Below are 18,445 nucleotides of genomic sequence, written 5' to 3'. Positions count from 1 at the left end.
TCCAAAATCATATTTCTCCATCTTTCTGGGTCAAAAATGTTCTTCTGCAGCTTCAGGCAACGCAGCAGGACTTCCGACAACTCTCTTCCTCAAGGCTACCCTCCCTTCTGGAGCAAAAGCAGAGGAGCCTTTCCTCAGGCGTTGCCTTGTGACAGGTGCAGGGCAGCCCAGAAAGTTCTAGCAGCCGGGGCCCAGGTGGGCCTGAGCAGCAGCCAGCGACTGCAGGCCCACCTGCGCACCCTCAGGCTCCCCCATGCACATGTGTCGGCATTTTGCTGGATATCCCTAAGCAAACACAAAGCACACAACTTAACTGCAGATGAATGCAAAGCAAAAACAGAGTTGCTTTTTTCTCTAGGGCAGTTGTTGAAGTTAGAACCTTGAGCAAGCCACAAAATGGTCCTGTAGCAATAACAGAGTTTGTACAGACTAAGTGTCATTGACGTGGTAATATTGCTTGTTACTTCCAGGGTCTGGCACAGGAGAGTTTTAAGGCTTTTCTCAACAAGTTTCTTGCTGTTCTGGTCCCACACTGGACTCTATAAATAATTACTTGTACATGTGTTTTCTTTTTTGTGTGTGTTTCACTGCAGACAGATTTGTCATAGTATTTCTTAAGGTACAACTTTTTCAGCAGACAGTCAGCAAGACGAACATTAAAGTCAGGTCACAATTTCCATTACAAACACTGATTTCCAGAATCTTACCACCCTTGAATAAAAATGTCCTGCAAGCAGAAATTAAAACTCTGCAGAAAGCGAATAAAGAACTAAAACAGAGGCCCAGTTTTGCACCTACTACCACTGGTTTTCTAAACCTGTTTCCAGTTTTCACCAGTCAGTAATCTGACCCTTCTAAAAATCTTATTTTCCCAGTGCAAAGCAAAGCAGACACATTGTGCAAATGACGTCCAAGCACCTATTGCAACAGACTGGCAGCTGCAACCAAACCCTCACAGCCACTGTTCTGCAGCAGGGACAGGACAGTTTGTACTGTTTAAACAAACATGATAACGAAGGTTTGTTTTAGAAAAAATTAGAAGCATTTGAGTACCGCAAATGCTAAAATCTCATTTAATGATGGAAAGTGTTGTATGTCCTGCCAATGCCCAGGCACAATGCTGCAACTTTAACAAGCTGCTTAATTTTCTCTCTAACGCCTAAATGTATGTGATAGACTTGTGGTGCCGTATCACCCTCAGCTGGGAATTGCTTTAACTTTATTGTTTGCTGTCACAGTCTGTATGCTCTTCCATGTTTTAGTGATTGTGAAAGATCAGTAAAGAAGGATTACTTAGAAACTCTTTGAAAAGGAAAAAATCCACTAGGGAACTTGAAACAACAGTAAACCTGAGACCTATTGTACAGCACAAAAGATTTCATGAGAAAGGGAGAAAGCCTTTGAATTGTGAAAAATAATGAGAAAGAGGTGACGCTGCAGGACCGCTGCCAGAAGATATTTAAGGAAGTATCAGAAAAGATAAGTACCCACCTTTTGGGCAGCACTGTGTTCCCAGGGTCCCATCCTTGTGGACTGATACAGTACTTAGTGTCGGCAGAGATTATGAGTTACTGCTGTTGCTGTTACAACAGACATCTCAAATGCATTTTCATTGGTCTTTCCTTCTAAATTAAAATTGGTTTGTAAAGACTGTGGTCTGAATTCAAGAGGCACATAAGCAGCACAGTACTGTGTTACCGTGTGTTTCAAACACATTAATGATGAAGAAGGATCCTTTGGGCACAGTTTCATTACATCCACGAGGCCAATGCTGGCCCAAGGGGCAGTACCACTCTGCCAACTAGAAATTTCCATCCTTTCTCTGTTTTCAGTATCAACATTTGTCAATTGACCTGCCAGTAACATAATTTTTTTTTTGGTCAAGTTTCACCATAAAGCACTACAAATGATAGAACTAGCCTTTGTGAGGTGAGTAAGAACTAGGCCCCAGATTTTGGCAGTAGCACAGAAGCCAGTTGTGACTCTGCGGTTTCTCATGCCTAGAAAATAGGAAGCAACGTTTGTCAAGGCAGATGACACCTTTTTATGAGATGACCTAATGCAGCTAGGAGAAAAACTAGCAGTTTCAAACACTCAAGCCCTTCTTCAAGAAACATACCTCCCGAGGAATGGATTTGCCAATCACTTGAACACCAAGAAAGGTAGTTACCTGTCAAAACCAACCAAACAAAAAGTTTGATAAGTCTTTGGGCCAGAAAGAGAAAATGACCCCACAGCTTGGTAGCTGCGTGATTAGTTTGTAAGACCAAGTGCAGTTCCTGTTGCAATTAGTATTAAGTTATTTTATATATAGTAAAAGTATTTCAACTGGAGAATACAGAAAACTTGCAACAGAGTATTCTTGATCCTATTTGCTAACATACTCTCATGAGAGACTCAGATTCTGTCTTCAAATTGGATGGGCAAGTGAATTAAGCCTCTTTTCTTCTTGTGCTAAGTAGGTAAAACAAGCTTGTGCTATTCAGCGTTTATTGGATGTTGCTACCTCCCTTGTGTTTCCAGGGGTCTGTGCAAGTAGGAAAGACAGGAAAATATATAACTTGTAAAAAAAACTGCATCAGCTTTGATTTGGTAGAAGCCATGATATTCAAGATGTAAGCAGTTTTTCACATGAATACTAACTAAAACTTAGTGGATCCTGACCTTGACATTGTCTCATAGGAGAAAGCTCTTACGAACAGTCTGAAGTGCATGAACCTCTTCTCTCAGCTACTGAATTTCTACTCTTTTATCACTAGCCTGTCCTCAAGGTTATTCAGTTCCTCTTTATCATACTGTAATTCTCTTGCACAGTAACAATGTTTCCCAGCTGTATGCCAAAGCAGGTTTCATTAGCAAACTCTTTGTTACTGCACAAATATCATTAATGAAAGCATCACATGTTTGGCCCCAAGAAAACTCCTTGAAGATCTCTAGTAGCAAACTCTCCCTAGCCTCATAATGCCTCTTAAGGAGGTGCCAGCCTCACCTTTTCATCCTTAAATCCCAAAGCTTCATTATAATACCCAGTGTGTGATTTATCTTAATCTGCTAAGTACAGAATTAATAAGGCATTGTAATGCTATAGTGAGCTATACTTGCAGAAAAGTGTAGACTTCTTCAAATGCAGCATGTCTATCCTAATGCTTGCATGTAAGCAGGAAAAAGATATTGGCCTAAAACAATAACAATTTACCAGAGGACAGAATAGGAAAACATTTGAGTTATATTAGAATCAGACAAAACAAGATGAACTTACCTGAAATATAGTGGTCCGAGTATAAGCCACACATAGAATCTGATTCCAGCAACATCAAAGAGGTAGCAAAATACTTGTTATTAATTTATCAAAAAATAGTAAAACAAGCAAATGCTTGTTTTTTTGAGAAGCAGAAATCTATATGTTTCACACTTTAATTAAAACAGTGGGTATGGATTAATGAATTAGTCAACTGCATTAATAAAAAAGAATGTTTTGTGATCCAAAATTAAACAAGAGGCTTCTCTAGACTTATGTTGCATGCTAAGTAATTAGCACAACCACCCTCCAACTTTGCCAGCTGAAGAAGGGAAAACTCACCAACGAGAATGCCCAGTGGAGGGAACATTTTTGGTCCCAGTCACCAGCTGTTTCTTGGAGGTGTGCAAAGGACTTATCATAACTGGGGTGAATCACTGACCTGGCTTGTCTGGAGCCCCTAAAATGAGTAAGGTGTCACATCAATTACTGTGTGACAGTTATCAAAAGTACAAGATACCCTGAAGTTACTTAACAGCTACTGTAAGTAATCAGGCAGACCAAGTTCTTGTGTTGTTTCCTGATGCTGTTAGATCAGGATCTTCTTCGCTCCACTTTCTCCTCCACTCCCTCATCATTGTTCACTCCTTCAAGATTCCCAGTTACTGTGCAGAACCCATTTCCTTTCTCTAGCCAAGAATTCTGTCACGTGCACCTTCGTGTCAAGCCTTATTTCCTGCTTGTTGTGCTGTAGCACCTGTTCCCTTTTTCTGTTTTGCTTCATACCTGGCAGATTTTTGAACTGCTTTATTCTATATTATATTTAATAGTAGAATAGCTTAATAAAACATGGTTGATTTGCATTCGCAGGATTAGGTCCTCTTTCCAGTCTGTTGTCTAAAAGGTATCTGTCAAGTTTATTTGGGGCATATAATCCTAAAAAGCATGGTTTATGTTGTACAAAATAGTAAGTAACCCAAGATGAACATAGCTGTATGCAAAAAGTACATCAGAAAGCTTTATTTCATTTGCAGTTCTGTATAAGGACACACATGTACCTGAGGACAAGAAAAACCATGCAAATCACTATTAAAAAAATAAAAAAAAGTAAACCATTATGAAGAATACAGTATCATTAAGCTTTCTTAAATATGTTCATATATTACTTATAAGAATAATTTACAAGGATATGAAAAGTATAGCAAAGAATTAATTAATTAGGAAATACCAGGATTCAGACTGTGCATATTTTGTTATGATATACATCTTTACTACATGTACATCTACTATTTCTTCTACATGACCCATGCCTTATTCAGAGTTAAGACAGATTGATTGCTGTCTTATTGAACTGCTATCCACTATTTGATTTTGTTCTTATTTGTTCACTGGGCAAAAGCCAGTAGTCTACTTAGCACACACTATTCCATTACTGCTTTAAAGGAGGAATTTACCAACATACCCAATTAGTGGGTATGAATCTTCCTCCCTCTCCTCTTACATACAAATGATTTCATAGCAGAGAGAGGATATGTCTGTACTACGCAATGGAGCATAATGCAGAGTTAATTGCACTATTCCAGTAACTCCACAGCAAACACAGCTCACACTGTCCACATTAGAGGACAGACTAACTTGGGTACCAAAGGCAGGTTAGAGCGGCACCACGCCCATAGTAAAACACTTGACTCCTAGTACAACTAATCAGAGCTGACATGCTGTCTTCCTTGCAGTGCCAAACGTGGCTGAGAAATGTCTTCTGGGCTGCACTGACATGAGAGGGCTGACAGGCTCTTGGCCTCAAGCCTGGTTATTATAGGGAGGATGAAATCTACAGGAAGTTTTATCCCTTAAACTCTATGACCACGCATCAACTTCGACACTGTTGACACCTACAAAGCAAATTATTTTAGAAAAAAAAACATTATTTAAGGAACAGATCAAAATTAGTATGCTTTCATTTAAGTGGTTTAATCCAAATGGCATTTCTGGTGGAAGTGGTGAGATTTTCCAGTAGAGCTGTAGAACTACAGACTTTTTTATTGGTCTAAACCACAGTAAAAATTACTGGATAGACACTGGGCAGTAGATAAGACACTTTGCCTGAATCAGGCCTTGAGTGACCACCTCCAGATGCCCTTGAACAGCAATCCCTCTTGATATTACACCCTATGGTATAATACCAGACTTTTTTTTTACCGGTAAATCTAAGAGGTCCTCTTAGTAAGGCAGTTCCTTAAAACAGGAATTTCTTGCTTCTTAATAAACAGATAAACATGCTTTAATGTCTGAAAGCCAATAGAAAATTGTGGTATTTGGTGACATCTGATGGAAGAATCAGATTAGGCTTTTCTCATCCCATTTACTGTCACATAGTAGGGGGGTCACACACCTGGAGTTTTAACCCAGTAAGGCATAGAAGGTAACTGTGACTTTCAGTCATGTCTTTGTTGGCAATGCCTTTATTTCACAGAAGTGAACATAGTACTTTGCTAAAATGCCTGAGTTTGTTTAAAATAATAATAAAAAAAAGTGTTGGGAATGCTGTGTTCATGTTAAAGGTATTCCTAAGGTCCTAAATAAAAATTAGTATGCTTGTATGTGTTACACACTCCATTATCTTCACAAATACAATTATAATTTATAATATATTGTTTGAAAATAGGTACTGTTTGAATGAAAAGCTACAGACAGTAGATTCCTGCATATGCTAAGAGAACAGAAGGTCAGCCTGTAGCGTCCAGAAGATCCTGTTTACTAATTCATGCAGTGTTTCACAGACATGCTATAAGGACACAACAGCAGCATTTTTGCTTCTTGGTATTCTGCAGTGGTGGAGAGCTTATTGGATTTTTTCTCACTCGCCTGTCATGCCCTAAGGGTTTCTAGACCATTAATGATCAATAGATCCGTTTAGATAAGAATGATAATTCAGACGATTGAAAAACATATATGCTTCCTTGATGGGCCTGTGGTATTATTCGCAAATGAATTCACTGTTTAACCCTCCTGAGAGTAACAAATGTGCTATTTGAAGAGCATGTTTAGAATACCAGAGATGCTAGCTTTGACGATTCCATAACTGCAGTCTAGTGTTTGGTTTATTTGTCCAAATACTTCACAAATATGCTTCCTTTAAATTTACCAACTTCACAAAGATCTTGAGCTCTGTTTAGACCTTATGACCTCATTGTATATTTAATTACTGCAGCAGCCTCTGCAGTTACAAATGTAAAAACGTTCTTTCTTAAGAAGCTGCTCAGTGTTGTCAAAGGTTATTTACAAGTCCAAAGCAGGCAAAACCCAAGATCCAAGAACGCAGTCCTCATCCATACATTTAAAGCCACCTTCATTCTCTGCTTTATGTTCACCATCCTTTTTGCCCATCATCCATGCCTCCTGCATGCATGCAATAATGACAGATACAGATCTAGAGTTACACCAACTGGGAAAGAAGCAGGCATGGGGTCCACACGTAACAGCCTAGGAGGACAGGACAGGACAGCCTACCTACATGTAGGACAGCCATGATAGCCCCGCACAAGAAAATACCCATCTAAGGAATTACTTTCCTTCATATATTACATGTACTTCTTACTCCTGCATATGCCACAGACATTTCATATACACACAATTCTGTCTCCATCCATCCTTCCAGCTGCTTTGCTGCTTCCTATGTACAGGGTGCATTCTCCAAAATTCCTTTGACATCTGGTCTGTGCCCCACCCAGCCCTTCCTCACCAACAACATGCACACCCTGTGTCATTACAGATACTCTCCTATTTGTTCTCTTTTTATTTGACCTTCTTCCTGGAGAAATATTGTAATTTATTACCATAGCGACTCCTGAAAGTACAGATTTTTGTCTTGCTTTAGACTAATGAAAACAAGACAGACAAAAGTCATCATGGGTGAGACGGTGTAGCAGGTGCAAGAACCTGGTACAGTAACCACAGGGACCTTGAGCCAATTCAGACAACTGTAAGGGTGGCTGGGAAACTCAGATTTCTCTTATTTCTTATGCTTATCCAGCTCTGATGGAGATCTTTTTTCCCACCAGTTTATCTATATGCTCAGTAATCTTATTCTTTATTATCAAGTTTACCATCTCTTGAAGGATCAAAGTCAGACTCATGGTCCAGCATTCCCGGCATACTTTCTAGAGTAGTTTCGTGGACAGGACAGACTTCTGCATTCTTACTGCTTTTCTGGTATTGAAGTCACTTTAAACTATGGTTGGGGGTGGGGGTTTTGGGGTTTTTTTGGAGGGGGGGGGTTGTTGTTTTGAGTTTTTTTGCATCCTATGCAAGCTGTTCCTCAAATTCTCTCTTAGCCTTCTTAATTTCCTGTTTACATTTGGTCTGCCATGAGTTATGGTCTTACCTGTTTCCATCTGGAGGACAAACTTTCTGTTATAAATGCCAGTCCTTTCTACATGATAATAACCTTGATTTTCTATTGAGCCATGTAGGGTTTTTACTGGACCACTGTGTTTTCAAATTTCAGCACAAGAGTTTGTCTTGAATACTAATACAGTATTTTTGAAAAGTGCCTAGGCTACCTCTAGGGTTCTTGCTTTTTAGCCTGCTTCTCCCTTAATGCTTTCTCTTCCTTTTGACCAGTTGCCTCATTAGTATGCAGTTCCCTTTCTTTAAAGTGAACACTGGTGTTCTGGATTTATTTTGTTTAGTCTCTCCTGCTGCAGTGTTAAACCTAGTTGTATTGTAATTGCAGTTACAGATCAGTTCTCCCACATGCTTCTTGAGCTGCTCCTGTGCAATATTCAGGAAAGCAGCTATTTACTAACTCCCAAAAAATTATTTCTATGTCCTGTATAGATGATGAGGCATTAATTCTATTGGTAGATGAAATATTCCAATTACCTGTCCTGAACTTGCACATCCTCTAAACACTATCTATATCCAGATTGAGGGTGGGGGTAATCACACAATCCTAACACTACATTTTTATTGTTACAGTATGATACTTCCAATCACAGGGATTTCATATAATTTTCTCTTTTTCAACAATAGTTTCATTCTGTTACACTTCATTTTAGACTCAAAACCCAACACAACCCCTCCACATGCCCATGGCAACTTCTGTAAAGTTGATAGCCTGGGAACATCACATCCACTGATTACCTTCTTTCTGCAAGGTCTCCAAGCCGCCTCTCGGTCAGGCTCATCATATGAAAGCAGTTCTCTCATTTTCCAGGCTTCTAGCACTGGCAAGTTTTGCCCTTGGTCTCTTGCCAACTGTATTGGACACATTGTCAACTGACATAGGAAGGATCCTGATTTGCTTTCCCTACTTACTGCAGTTGTGCTGCTTTCTTCCCAGCCTTTTCAGACATGCACTGAACATGAGCCACAGCCGTTCGGGGGGATCACAGCCATCTGACATCTGTGCTCCTCTACATCTGTCAGATTCCTTCCAGGTTTTAGCACTTTTTCAGGGCCAGCAGCCTGGCTTATTTCTAAACAAGGTTTCAACCCTTCCTTCCTGTTCCTCCTCTTCTGAAATGTTCCCCGGTTCCTAATGTATGCAAATCTCTTATCCTAATATCTCAACTAAATGATTTCTAACTGAATATTATGTTAATTTCTGTTCATGAACAACAATTGATCATCATCATCTTAAAAACTCCTCATCTATCACAGATTAGACTGCTGCCAGAGCACAGAATTTCTAAAACATTTGAATTTTATGAAAGGCTATTAACAGGCAGCTGCCAGACTATTAGCAGGCAGCTCAAGTATCCTATTTATCCAGACAATAACAGTATCAACACTGTAGTGCAAGCTTTTCCCATACAACTCTTATCAATTTATCTCCATCATGCCCAAGAGAAATTCCAATAGGGAAAAGGGATTGTAATGTGTTCCGTGAAGCCTCATTCATGCCAAGCTGTTACAGATAATGATTCAGAGAGGAGAAAAGGATGTGGGGCAGCATCCAGAACCTGTGGAATAATAGGGTGTTAAATAACTAGCGCCTGTTTGCAAAGTTCAGATAAATATCAGGCAAAAAACATTTACTGGTCCTTCAGCTTCACCTTACAGGATGACAACCACGCTCCAGCACGTGTAGAAGGGGAACTTCAGGTTAGTTGGTTAATAATAATAATATTAAAAAAAAAAAAAGAAAAAAGAGAAAAAAGTGTATCCCATCCTAGAAATGGTTCCTTAACAGTCAAGCAGATACATTTTAACCGGCTGCACATCTGTGTTCTCATTTGGACCTTCACTTCTGAAATCACAGGCACTTTCAGCTGAGGGAGAACTCTTAAAGGTATAGCTTCTATACAAAGGCATACCACAAATGGTAATTGCTTGTAGCCAACAGCAGTTCAACCCATAAACAAAATCCTATCTCTGTATCTCTTGAAAGAATTACCGCTCCTATGACTAGAATAGGCGAGTTATTTCACCCCTTCTTCATTTTGTCTCTGTAGTTTAACTTGTGGGGTTATGGCATATCTGATTCAAAATGTGAAAGATACATGGTAAAAATCATCTTATTCAAAAAAAAGTACATCATTTGAAAATATCCAATCACTTCCCAGCGCTGCTCAGTCATATGGTAACTGTCATGGGCTAGATGAATGCTAGGAATGAATACATACACAGAATCACAGAATCATTTAGGTTGAAAAAGACCTTTAAGATTGTTGAGTACAACTGTTAACCCAGGACTGCCAAGTCCACCACTAAGTCATGTCCCTAAGTGCCACATCTACACATCTGAGATACATTCACATTTAAAAACCCTTAAAAGCTCTGAGGTAATTTGTCAGAACTGTATAAATATGAATCAAATATGCAATCATTTTATCATATCACAAAACCCCAGGAGTGTAGTATATATAATCTGGGTGACTTACTAATGAGGATGAGCCACATGAGAGTCTTGTTTAAGTACATCATGTTGACCAGGAGCCCTAATTTCAGTCTTTCAAGATTTTTCTGCCCTCTGAGGGCAATTACCCACAAAATACCAGATGCATGTTAGAATGACTGCAGGTCCAGATTGGTGCAATTTGCGGTTTGGAGTATCTGCTGCAATATAAAAAGAATTTCCATAGCAGTCAGATCAGATCAGTGAAAACAGGTAAGGGAAGTCAGAGCTGCAGAAAGCATTCTAAAAGACAGGTGAAAGTTAATGGTCTCATCTTCATGTCAGAGAAATGTCATAAAGCCCTCATGACACCTGGAGGAGGCATTGCTATAAACTAAGAATCAGAATGGGGAAAGGTTAAACAAAACATTGATTGTACTGTCTGGTGTGACAAGCACCAGACAGTGACTCCTTGTAGGAATGTGCCACAGATTCCGTGACAACAAAAAGTAAGATATTTATAACTTTGAAAGCAAGTCTGTGTCTTAATGCCACAGTTTGCATTCATGGCCCAAGGATAATTTCCAAAAGTTTTGCAAGAAAATACCATGACTGTTTAAGGGATTAGGTGTGCTTTGATTCATGTATGACCTGCAAACTGGCAATGTATTTGAGAAGTGACATTTTCCAGGATGGTAACTGCCAGCAGAGCTGGGTGCTTTAAGCAATGGTGACTATGAAGCCTACAGTGCAGGAAGACTGATCAGTTTTGAAGGGCCTGTTGTGCAGAGACATACTTACTGAGCCATAAAATGAAAATAATCACAATCTGTGCCCCTTCCCTTCAAGTACCACACATTTAATAAAAACAAATATCTTGGTGAGTCTGCCATCTCTCACCTCTGTAAGGCCTGCATAGAGCATGTGTGTTTTGACTTCAGCATCATACCCATATATCATAAAGGAAGGATTTTCTTGAGAGTTTAATGAGCTGAAAGTTTCAGTGAAGTTTTCAGTCCTTCTGCAATATTCATTTTATCCTCAATAAGCAACTCTCACTCTCTAAAAATTAAGTCTTTCAATCCAGATTTAGAGTTCTTGCATATCCCTCAAAATCCAAGCACGCTTTGCATACTGTCTGTCCTGAAACTGTTAGTGACATAAAGAAACAGTGATGCTTGATACACTGGGCATTTTCACATATTTCTTCCCAATGCCTTTCCTTGCCCAGCCAAACATGGTATTTTTCCTGCCACAATGACACAACTTCCAGAAGTAAGATCTTGTCACCTGGGCCCTTTGCCTTCAGCACAGCCACTCAGTCCCATCACCTACTCTATGTAAGCTCTGGTATTCATGTGGCTCGGAGGTGAGCTGAAGCCAATTAAATATCCTAATTTCTCAACTTGTTTTTCAGGTTGTTGATTACTCTGCACAGCAGCTATATATAGCATGTAAGCTCATGCCGGCACAAAGAAAGTAACAGAATGAAGTGGTCAAGGCTAAATTCTCCTTTGAGCAACAGCTCAGAGAAGTTCTATTAAAGAGATGGGTCATCACTGCCTAAATATTTAATCAGAGCAAATAACATCATGTTGTCCAATAACAAGACCTCCATTTATGAGTTCCCACCTGTGGAAATGGTATCTCCAGTAATGTTAGGAAAGCAAAAGATTTTGGTTTAGTAGCAGAATAGACAGCAAAGATGCAGCTCATACAGGTCTTCACACACCATGGCCTTCGGACAATTTCACTGGTGATATGGTTGCAAGGGCACACCATAACCTGGCAGATTTTTAAAATATCAGTAGAATAGGGTTTCTCATGCTTGATCTTCAGTGAAAAGGAATGATTATATAATTCACTGCACAGCGTACAAAGAGTCAGATTAGGACAGGCAAAAACAGAGCAGCCAAGTGAAGAGGCAGAACAGAAAAAGGTTTCAAAACAAATCTTTCTCTAAATATGCATTTTGATGTAGTGAAATGAGAAACATTCAGAATTCATAATCGTAGAATCACAGGATTGTTTGGGTTGGAAGGGTCCTTTAAAAGTCATCTAGTCCAACCCCCCTGCAATGAACAGGGACGTCTTCAATCAGGTCACGTTGCTCAGAGCCCCCTCCAACCTGACAATGAACGTTTCCAGGACTGGGGCATTTACCACCGCTCTGGGCAACCTGTGACCGTGTTCCACCTCCCTTACTGTAAAGGATTTCTTCCTTATATCTGGTCTAAATCTACCTCTTTTACTTTAAAACCATTACCCCTTGTCTCACTGCAACAGGCCCTATTAAAAAGTCTGTCCCCACCTTTCTTATGAGCCCCCTTTAAGTACTGAAAGGCTGCCACCAGGTCTCCCCAGAGCCTTCTCTTCTCCAGGCTGAACAACCCCAACTCTCTCAGCCTTTCTTCATAGCAGAGGTGCTCCAGCCCTCTGATCATTTTTGTGGCCCTCCTCTGGACCCGCTCCAACAGGTCCATGTCTTTCCTGTGCTGAGAACTCCGGATCTGGATGGAATACTCCAGGTGCAGGTTCACCAGAGCGGAGTAGAGGGGCAGAATCGCCTCCCTTGACCTGCTGGCCACACTTCTTCTGATGCAGCCCAAGTTACTGTTGGCTTTCTGGGCTGTGAGTGCATGTTGCCAGCTCTTGCCCAACTTTTCATCCATCAATACCCCCAAGTCCTCCACAGGGCTGCTCTCAATCCCTTCATCCCCAGCCTGTCTTGTTACTGGGGGCTGCCCCAACCCAGGTGCAGGAACTTGTACTTGGCCTTGTAGAACTTCATGAGATTCACATGAGCCCACTTCTCAAGCTTGTCAGGGTCCCTCTGGACAGAATCCCTTCCCTTAGTCATATCAACCACACCACACAGCTTGGAGTCATCTGCAAATTTGCTGAGGGTACACTCAATCTCACTGCCTATGTCACTGATGAAGATATTAAATATTGGTCCCAGTACAAACTACTGAGGGATACCACTTGTCACTGATCTCCATCCGGACATTCAGCCATTGGCCATTACTTTCTGGATGCAACGATGCAGCAATTCCTTTTCCACCCAACAGTCCATCAATCAAACCCATAGCTCTCCAATTTATAGAGAAGGATGTTTCTGCAGAAGTTATACAAAAGTTCTTACTAATTTTATTTAAAGCCTATGTAGGCACGAAAGGATTCATCCTGACATTATGATAAATGATGAAACATAACATTAACATAAACTTATTTATATAAGAAACCCTGCTGACATGCTTCTTCATTTTATGTTTTTACATTCTGTCTTTCCAAGACACTCAGCCAGGTCTCCCATCAATTACACCCATGCAAAAGAAGAACAACTTCAATAAATCTTGTATAAATTCATCATTTCTAACTAAAAGGCAATATGTAATAGTAAGCTGATTTTGACAAAACTAGTAGATCAGAATAATAAAATTTAAAACCAAATTTATCTGTATTGTCTAAGGAAATGACTACTAGTTTTAGAACAGATAGCACATTATATGTAATTCTTTCTACTTGACTATGCAAAATTGCATATGCTAACAGAAGGAATCTGGCTGTGTTTGTTCAGTTTAAGTTAACAAGATGGGACTTTTCCTTTGCTGTATCTGTTCTGTCCACTGTCAGAAAACAAGCTCCAACAGGAACTTTGCTTTCCAACAGACACCCCTCTGCTCTACTTCAGACCCCAGCACTGCTGTTCTGCAACTTATAACTAGAGCTTGGAAGTCTTCTGCACAGTACAGTGAACTTTACCTACTTGACTCAGGTAACCTCACTGCTGTGCGGTTTAAGAGAAAAAAAAAAAAAAAAAAAAGTCTACAACTACTTAAACTGATGGCCATACAATAGAGCAACTTAAGCACCACAGACCAAAGTCTCAAGACAATGCTAAAAAGAATTGCCTTGACACTTCTGTTCCAGAAGTAAGCATACACTCAAGGAAAGACAAGCAAATCCCAGAGTACAGTGGTAAGGCAACTTTAACAGTGGCAAAAATATTCTGTGTAACTCCCCAGAATACTTGGTTTGATTTCTCTCCTTTGGGAATTAGAATTTTAAAATCCTAATATGGACTTTTTAAAAAAAAAAATGGCTTTTACCTTTTAAACTATAGTGCAGCTGTTTTACTAAACAGCAATGTAAAACCAAAGCAAGTTTAATATTGGATTATCAGATGACAGTTCTTAAAAAATACTCTCATTAAAGTTGCTCAGAGCACCAGGTTTTATGTTTTAAAAATGAAGTTACAGGGAAAGCTTCCTCCCTCTTACCATATCCTTGAGGACCTGTGAATACTGTTGTGGGTGGCAGTGTGCTGGCAAAGCAAACGGCAGCAAACTGCCTCCCCTCACACAAGTGATTGATTTATCAGTTTAATAGAGCTGTAAATTGAGAAGAATGTTCCTCAAACCTTAACAGTGAACTACAAGCAAATAATAGGCAACAAGCTCTGTCACAGAATTGAAAATGTAAGTACTTGTAAAATACAGCATATGTTCCTTTTTCCTGTCAGCAGGCCAGAGAAAATCTGACCACTATGATTTCTAGCTACATGCCACAGTCCTTGAATTCTGGTGACACAGTCTTACAACATTAATGTTGGGTGCCCTTGCTTTTGTCTGCAGGGAGCATTACATTTTGCTCAACTTAAAACAGAAAGAAGCCAGTACAAGGGAGTTAAAAACAGTGCAACTGCACTAAAACATGAAAGGATGCTCCCAATATATAGCAAAACCATAATTCTTTGCTATCACTTAGTGCTTCTGTGTTTACAGAATTCGGAAAGCTACCAATGTCTATAATTGTTTGTAAAAAATATAAAGTGCTGGTAAAATGCATAACTCCTCCACAATTACCAAGATTTCTTAAGTACTTTTCTCGCTCCATCTAAATACATCACTGTCATATTACCCGCCTTTATTTTTTCCCTTGCAAGACTCTGTTCCTGGCATATCATGCTATTTCTGTCTAGAGTTTCTTCTTCCTTCTTCCCATCCCTGCAAATTCAACAGGACATTTGCTAGTTAACTCCTTTATACTGTGAAACAGAGAAAGCAAACTGCATTGGAAAAGGATAGATGTTATCTAGCAGCCTGCAGCAGACTATTGCCAGCTGCACACAGGCTTGAACCTGTAAACACCTGTAAGCTAGTCAAGGTTTTCAAATGATAGAATCAGTTCTCACTCATGAATAATCAGCCATGACAAAAGTATTTGAGATTTTGTTTTCAAGAGTTACTAAAATTGGACAACTCAAGGTATTTTGGAGATAGAAGTTGGGGTAGGGAGACTCTAACTTTAGATGAGCATTCTGTTTCAATTACCTGAAAATATTCAGCTTGGGTTTGATGCATTTTTTTGCTCCAGTTTGTTTCAACATTGAAGAAAATACATTTTTTAAAATTGTAAATAATAGTAGGTTTTCCTTCAAGAAGAGGTGGTGGGATGGATTTCAATATCAACATTGTTAAAAATATAAATTTCTTTGTTGTGGTTGAAACTGTGTCATGTAAAATATTTAGTCTTTCATTGTAAAGAAAAAGCATTTAGTTGAAAAATTTCCAACTGTTTTTAAGTCTTACACAACCAGAACAGCAGACTTTATTCCATCTTTCACTAAATACTGGCAAGGAAAAGGCCAAATACTCACAGAGATTCAGCAATATCACTGTAGGCCTTCAAATCCTTTCCCAGCAGCTGTGACTTTAGAAACAGCTCAGACACACCTGCAACCTTGTCTGCAGCCCAGGGGAAATAGAAAGACACCAGTCACATGGGACTGGCTTCATAATATATGGTCTTGTGGTTGCTTTTGCTTTTAAAGCAATTGTCCTTACTGCAGCTGTTGTAACAGTCAAGAAGACACCACTGTATGGCCTTTGCCCTATCTCCTGCTGCAAGGCAAAAGCAAGGAAACAGAAAAGAGCAGGCAAGAGTAGTGAGGGGGAAGCAGCTGCACCTTGCCAGCATACTACATCCAACAGCTTGTTTAAATTCTGCAATGCCATTTAAATATCGACCTTCATTAGCTTTTACATACCCTCTAACCTCTTGGAAGTCTTTAATATGCTCAGCTTTATCAAGTGTGGTCTTTTCACTATGATGTCAACTCTCTATCCCTTCCTACCACAATTTGTAAAAAATTTTTACATGATGTTTAATTAGAAGTCTGAGCTCAGTACTCACCAGAAATAGAAGTCAAATAATACCGATCTGCCTCACAAGAACAACTTCTTTTTACTACTGAACAGAACACCACAATCCCCAAAATGCAAGAGCTTCCAAGTCCCTATTATGTCCATGAAAGTCAGCAGTCTTCTGCGTTTGAAAGCAATTCAACATATTTCAAGAGTGCTGAAATGCCTCTTTCTTCTTCTGATAATCTAGAAGCATATGCATGTGCAATGTCTGCCTACTGGATTAAATGCACTAAATGTTTAACATGTATTAAATATTACTGAAGAAGCAAACACTGGACTCTGGCCTTTGATGACTTTGCCCCAGTGTTTTTCTTGCCTTGTCTTTCTCTGTTAGAATTAAATCAGTAGTCTGTACCCTCAGCCTTTCTTTTATAGAAAATAATCAGGCTAAAATTAGTTTTTATATAGTGGAGATAAATATGATCAACTTCAGTGAGAAGACTACATCCCATGAAATTAAACTTGTTTACTTGCTTCAGTCTTTTAAAACATTGTAACAGCAAATTTTAAGGTATTGATACAGGAAATGATCTGCCAAACAGACAGCCCAAATGAAAGTGATGCGTGCCATAGCTTTATAGTGATACAGGCTGCATACAACTGATAGTCTTGGCTACTGCTGACTCATAGGACCACATGCTACTTGTAAGCAGTATCTCAATGTAGCCAGTGTGAAATTCTCTAGTTTCTTATATTTTTGTCTTGGGAGCACATTTAAAAGTAATCAGTTAATGAACTTGAAAGATAAAAGAAACTCAGCTCATTCTAGAACCCTATTTACCATAAGTTTAGCAGTTTTTCAGAAAAATGTCATTTTCCTGAATCAACTTACATACTGGCTAGACCATTACAAACTTACAATCTCATTTGGACTTGAAAAATCAAACTTACTGAGCCAAGTCAATAAATAATGCTGTTCAGGATGGTCAATAAATAACCAATTTAGCTCCTTTCCAAATCCACTTACAAGTAATCATGCAAACATTAAACCGTTTTATAACTGATATCTAATGGCTACATAATAATACATTTATTAGAGTTAATAATTCCTGTTACGCTAGTAAATGGACTAGCATGGTTCATCACCATCCCTAATAGTCTCTTTATGAACTAAGAGGGAGGCTGCCAGGGAGTGATTGGTATACCACATGAACAAGGCTTCTTTAATGCACTGTTTCTCGTTTCTAGAGAATAATGTTCATGTCCAGTCATGGGCCTGTCTTGTCACATTATGACAGATTCAATTTCCCAAGTTTTGTCTGAAGAGTACAGTGACTGCAGTAGACTGGAACATGGAGGCAACTAGAAATCTTTAAAAAAAAGTACAAAAATAGCATATTGTACAACTTGAAGATTCTACATTTCTACCATTACATTTCCCATAGAAATACGCAAAAGTTAGTTTTCATCTGTCAGATAAAGCTTTCAGGTCCTCTACACACACTTGATAGCTTTCAAGCAATTTGTTTGGCAATTAGACTTGGATAAGAAATTGTTTCTCTTCCAAATGAGGTGCTCAGGACAGAAACCAAGCAGGAAAAAAGTGATTCTGAACCCCGCTTTGTGTTTCTCAGGCTGTGGGTGAGGCCGTGTTTCCTCTTAGACCCTGGCAGAGGCTTAGTTAGCCCTACCTTACGCTTTGTTTCTCAGAACCCCTTTCCAGGCACTGGGAAACAGCTGCAGCACAGTATACTTCAGCTACATCCCCATCTCACCCTTGAGCTATTAATTTTCCTATACTGCCATATGTTTCTTATGTTAGGGATAGAAGTAGGGCTGGTGTGAGCCATTTCATGAGTTACCCTCTTTAGTCTGAAAAACAGCCATGGGCAAGGATATTTATTAAGCTATTTCTTCTCTCTAAGGGCCCTTTTATATAGCCAGACCTGGGGATTTTGCATACAAATCCTTTCTATTTAATTTCTAGAGAATGTTCCTTGGCATTGATTATGTCAAGATACCATTTTTCCCCTACTGCCTGCTAAAACTTCTTTAAAAATGCTTAAAAATCCTCCTCAGTTAAGCTTCTCTTCATATATCACAAAGTGGAAAGAAGAGCATTTTTAAAACAAAAGTCATGAGCTTGTGGCCATTTAATTATTATATTGAATGTAAATACTATAGATGAGAAGACTGATTGTTGTCTGCTATCCT

At 39.3% G+C, this 18,445-nt stretch overlaps 1 protein-coding gene across 1 annotated transcript in view; it reads right to left on the bottom strand.

Annotated features, from left to right (window-relative positions):
- Positions 1-18,445, bottom strand: part of GALNT18 (polypeptide N-acetylgalactosaminyltransferase 18) — a 328,849-nt gene that overhangs the window by 263,699 nt on the left and 46,705 nt on the right. The window lies entirely within an intron of this gene.

Source organism: Falco punctatus, assembly GCF_963210335.1.
Source record: "Falco punctatus genome assembly, chromosome: 10".
NCBI classification, from domain to species: Eukaryota; Metazoa; Chordata; class Aves; order Falconiformes; family Falconidae; genus Falco; species Falco punctatus.
The sequence above is the reverse complement of the archived record's forward strand: the minus strand, read 5'-3'. Positions and strand labels throughout refer to the sequence as shown.